We start from the raw sequence: 5,337 nt of genomic DNA, 5'->3' as shown, positions 1-5,337 counted from the left end.
GATTTAACTGTCGGTGACTGTCTTACAACAATTTCATCTGATAATAATTGTAGTCTCCAATGTCAAGATTATATGTATCTTGAAGAAAGCTAATGGCTTGTCGAGCTGCAGTTTGCTGTGAAAGATTCGCCTCTGTTGAAGTTATTCCGATGAATCTTAGTGTTTGTGGGAAATTTGGAACTCCATGAATTTCAACGTATGCTTTCAATTCGTCAGCAGTGATAGAATGAATTCCATAGTGTGCCGCTGGTAAATTAAGTTATGTCAGCATGTCATGCAAAATTATTTTCATATTCGTTTCGATTACTCGATGTGTTTCACCCATTATAAGCAACAATATTTTCGAAGTTTTCGTAGTATTTGAATGAGTGTGTATGTATTTCACTTTCTTTCTATCTGTGTGTGTGTGTGTGTGTGTGTGTGTGAATGAATATATATTGAGTACGAGTTTGATAATATATATAACATGCATGTTGCTATGTGCCACAAAGATTGCTCTAAATGCATATATGTATGACAACACGTGTTGTTTAAATATTCATGTTGATATGATTTGGCATGAATGTTTATGTGGACTGTATATTTGAAATTTACATGTCAGAACATTTATACCCTAAGATAAATACTTCCTCCGTCCCATAATATAGTGCTTGTTTCTTTTTTCACTGTCTCCAAAACGTAACTTTGACCTTTAATATCTTCAATTCTTTATTAATAAAAAATATAAAAAGTTGATATTATGAAACTACACATTGAGACGAATCTAACAAGATCCTACATTAATATGTATTTTTTATATATATAAATGAGAATATTCGGTCAAAGATTTTAAAGTTTGACCACCAAAAATGAAATAGGCACTATATTATGGGACGGAGGGAGTAATTATGACATAATATGGATGTAGTAAATAAAACAATCTGATCTTAAAAAAAACATAATACAAATATATTAATACTTGTAAAAAAAAAGGTAAATACATATTCTACCATATCTTACATAGATTGTTACATAGATTTTAATCTTAGATTCAAATACATTATATAATAACACAAATAAGTTCTAAAACATTTTGTTGTACAGAAAAAGTAAGTGTCGGTAATTATCTTCCAGCGATTTCATTTGATAATAATTGTAATCTCCAATGTCAACATTGTATGTATTTCGAAGAAAGCTAATGGCTTTTCGAGCTGCAGTTTTTTGTGAAAGATTGACCTCTTTAGAAGTCATTCCGACGAATCTTAGTGTATGTGGAAAGTTTGGAACTCCGTGAATTTCAACGTATGCCTTCAATTTGTCATCAGTGGCAGAATGAATTCCATAACATGGCACTGGTAGATTAAGTTGTATAAGCATGTCACGCAAAATTATCTTAATGCTTGTTTCCATTACTCGGTGTGTTTCATCCATTACAAGTAACGATATTTTCAAAGTTGTGGTAGTATTTGTTTGAGTGTGTATGTGTTTGTGTGTGTTTGTGTAAGTATATATTGAATACCAGTTTTATAATAAATGTACCATGCATGTTGACATTTGCCATAAATTTTGCTTTAAATTCATGTGTCTATGATAACACGTGTTGTTTAAATATTCATGTTGATATGATTTGTCATGAATGTTTATGTGGGCTGCTTATTTGAAATTTACGTGTCAAAACATTTATGTCCTAAAATAAGAGATAATGTATTGTTAAATAATTTAATTTGTTTTAGAACAATTATAATATTGTACTTTTTTGAAAACATTTTTTATTATATTTATATCAATAAATTGTGATTTAGTATTTGATTTCTCTATGTACTTATGATAGTTGATATGATAAAAAAAATATAGTAAAATTGGAAAGCATTGTATTTAAATATTTAAGGATTCAACAAATGATATGAAATATATAGAATCAAATGTGGAAGATAAAAACGAACTATATTCTAGTAGAACAGGAAAGACATTCAACACCTAACTGACAGAAAAAAGAGATTACAGATGGGTCACCAGTCGCCCTTAGAAAAATGAAAATACATTTAAGGGAATCGGAGTAAGTCACCCCGCTGACGGTTTCCAACAGCATAATCTCAGCATTCAATGTGTATTCCTAAATAATCTCATTTTTCAACTAATTTTTGAATCAACACAATCCATATCGCCTCGTTTTCCAATTATAACTATTTTTCGTAAATGAAAAAAAAAACCGTATTTTGACCAATTCAAAGTAAAAAAATGGGGTTGCTCCTTCGGCAAAACTGGGATAATGGCTGAGTGGTTGATAGCTCCCGGTCTTTAAAACCGGCATAGTTCTTTATTCAGAACTATCGAGACATAAGAATAATCACAATTAATTCATCTCAATGCATTATTATCATTTCTTATATAATTCACATCCTCATAAATTATGAATGCACTTCTTTCATGTATGATATTTTTAATTTTCTTTTCAACTAACTATATTTTTGTAGTTATATATGAGTTCACTCATGGTAAACCCGTGTGTACCATGAGCATAGTACACCCAGGGGTATTTTTGTAATAAATTAAAAATTCGGTTGCTCATTTGATACAAAATTTGCTCATATGGGCATTTTGCTCATTTACTCATTTGTTCATTTTGCTCATTTTATAATAAAAGTGTTTGATCATTTTCATAAATGAGTAAAAATGTTTGCTCATTTGTTCATTTTGTTCAATCGCTCATTTGTTCGTTTTGCTCATTCGCTCATTTTACTCATTTGGAGAAAAAATAGTCTTGGGTGTACCATGAGCATGGTACACCCAGGTGTACTATAAATATTCTCGTTATATATATCATCTCAGAAAGAAATTAAAGTCAAATTAACAAAATCATCATAAACAACAAAAATACCTCCAAATTGCTCTTCAAATTTCGCGATGTTTACGATTTCTAATTCCTGTATCATCAAACTGCAGATGCGGAAATTTTTTTTTGAATTATAAGAACGTTAAACACCGTAATCAGCAAACCCAAACATTCAAAATCAGATATTAATGTCTATTAATAAATGTGATCATCTATTATAAATAATAAACATTACTCAATCAAATTATGAATACAAACAAATCTTAAGCAAATATTTAATACAATGAACAAAAAAATCAAATTCGAAACACGCACCTAAGGAGAGAGAAAATCAAGAGCAGAATTTAGAGAGAGAGAAAAATGGAGATCGCGAAGAATTGCAGAGAAATTAAAGATTCAAAGCAGGTAATAGTTGATAATGAAACAATAATAATGATAATAAGGTTGAGGAAGAAGAAAAAGATGATGATGAAGAGAGAAAAGTAGTAAGTAATAATAATGTGACAATAACAAAGAATGATTCTAATGTTATTATTATTAAGAGGAGTTGATAAAGTAAGGTTTATTGTTTGTATTGTTCGTTGAGTGAAGGAAGCATATAAAAGCAGAGTAGTAGTACAAAAGTCTGTTCATGGGAAAAGTTGACAAGTTTTTATTAGAATAAGTGAAGGAAGCGCAGGTTGAAGTTCAAAAAAAAAAAACCCCACACAGCTCAAAACCCCATACAGTTATATCTCCATCCACTACAATTTGTCATGTTTTAATAAAGGAAAAAAAGTTCAGCCAACATAATTTAGTAAGATATTCCTCAACTTTTCTTCTAATCTCAATCAATCATCAACCAGAATTGTAGCTTTAAAAAACAAAATTATCCAAACACAATCTTATATACTTATATGCATGGTTTGACAAAGAAAACAATCCCAACTAAAAAAAAAGGATAAAATTGATGAGAGAGGAAAAGGAAAACCTTGTGGAATTGGGGAAATTGAAGGGCACGAAAGAGGAAATCAGCACCTGCGCAAAAAAGTGGGAGCACCATTCACATCGGAGTCATCGGCAAGGAGAACTGAACGGCATCAATCGACTGCGGAGGTGACGATGATGATGAACAGAGAGAAAGTAGGGAAGTTTGTTTTGGTTAAACTGATGAAAGAAAGATTAAGAGGTTGAGGAGAGAGAACTGACATGATGGTACTGGGAGACCGAATTCATTTTTTTTCCATTAAGGGCATGAATGGTAATTTCGTTGAGAAAGAGGTTGGTGCCTCTACCCCTGGGCAGCCGAAGCCCAATTCTCTTTTTATATAAGATAAGATAAGATAAGAAAAAGTGTACACTAAAGCATGAGTAATGCAAAATTGAAACGATGTATATTTTAAGTATATCACATCGTTAACCGTGATATTAGTTTGGGAGAGGGGTTTAGTTTTTTAGATTGTGGGGCGTTAGATTAAAGATCAAATCAGAAAGTAGCAAATGAAACGAACACATTAGACTTGGCGGTGACTATGAGTCTGTGACTCTATGAAACGGTGGTGCACATCACATGGGCTTCATTGCTAGTGTTGACGAAAATTATAAAGGAAGATAATGAGGATGGAAAAAGTGAAAACAAAGTGAAAAGGGATGTATGTAGAAAGAGACAAAGAATGGTTTAAAGGTAAGGTTCACGGGTTAGTGTGGTTCTTATCACATTCCAAACAGTTGTAGTAGATAGTACTTATTAGTAGTATTAGTATATGTTCCTACCATGTGTATGTTACAAGCACATGCCAACCAAATTCTTCAGAATCAACCTAGTTTACAATAATTTTAAGCAAACATCACTTGTAATCTAACTTTCCTTTGATTTCAATTGTTTATTATCACTATTGTAAAGCTGAGTAATAACGTAATAAATCTAAGTAAATGTTGTCGCATCCTTTTCAAGCATAACACCACAGTCGTATTCAGTAAATTTGTTAGGTAGGAATTTGGGGATGCTTACATTTCACTTAAAAAAATTAGTTCTAATAAGTTTAGATAAGTTAATGAAATTCTAATATACTTAAGCATCTTATAGAATTATTTTCAATAAGTTTTAATTAATTTCAAGCAGGTTCAGTTCAAATGAGTTTAGAATAATTTAGGTGAAAAAAATGCACCCTAAGTGAACAATTAATATTTCATCACTTGAGGATCAGAGTATTCTTGGTTCTTTAAAAAGGCGCATTGGTAAAGTACAAGTAATTATATGTATATAATGATTACCAACACTATATGTTATAACGGATGTTAGAAAAAACAAATAATGAATGCAGAAAAGTAATAAACAACACACAGATTTACGTGGTTCACCAACGGAGTTTTGGTTAAGTCCACAGACAGATAGAGAGAATAGTCTTATTGAGATCAGGAAAACAAGAATTACATATATGATTAAGTAACTAATCGTCAAATAAATAAACTAGGTTAAGCCTATTTATATCCAACTCGGAAAAACACGTTTCCGCATCAAATAGCCTATCGCCCGATCAGGTCGG

The 5,337-nt window shown here is 31.2% G+C and overlaps 1 long non-coding RNA gene across 2 annotated transcripts; it reads right to left on the bottom strand.

Annotated features, from left to right (window-relative positions):
- Positions 1-926: 926 nt before the first annotated feature.
- LOC125496968 (uncharacterized) lies at positions 927-4,481 on the bottom strand. Of its 2 annotated transcripts, none has more exons than XR_007273447.1 (3): positions 3,783-4,481; positions 2,858-2,916; positions 927-1,331 (listed from the first exon to the last, which is right to left on the bottom strand). It is a non-coding gene; the product is annotated as an uncharacterized LOC125496968 (long non-coding RNA). The 2 variants fall into 2 exon arrangements; XR_008969054.1 differs by lacking the exon at positions 3,783-4,481 and adding an exon at positions 3,128-3,762.
- Between the last annotated feature and the right edge of the window lie 856 nt (positions 4,482-5,337).

This window comes from Beta vulgaris, chromosome 4, assembly GCF_026745355.1.
Source record: "Beta vulgaris subsp. vulgaris cultivar EL10 chromosome 4, EL10.2, whole genome shotgun sequence".
In the NCBI taxonomy this organism is placed as follows: Eukaryota; Viridiplantae; Streptophyta; class Magnoliopsida; order Caryophyllales; family Amaranthaceae; genus Beta; species Beta vulgaris.
Note: the sequence above shows the minus strand (reverse complement) of the source record. Positions and strands in the feature narration are given on the sequence as shown.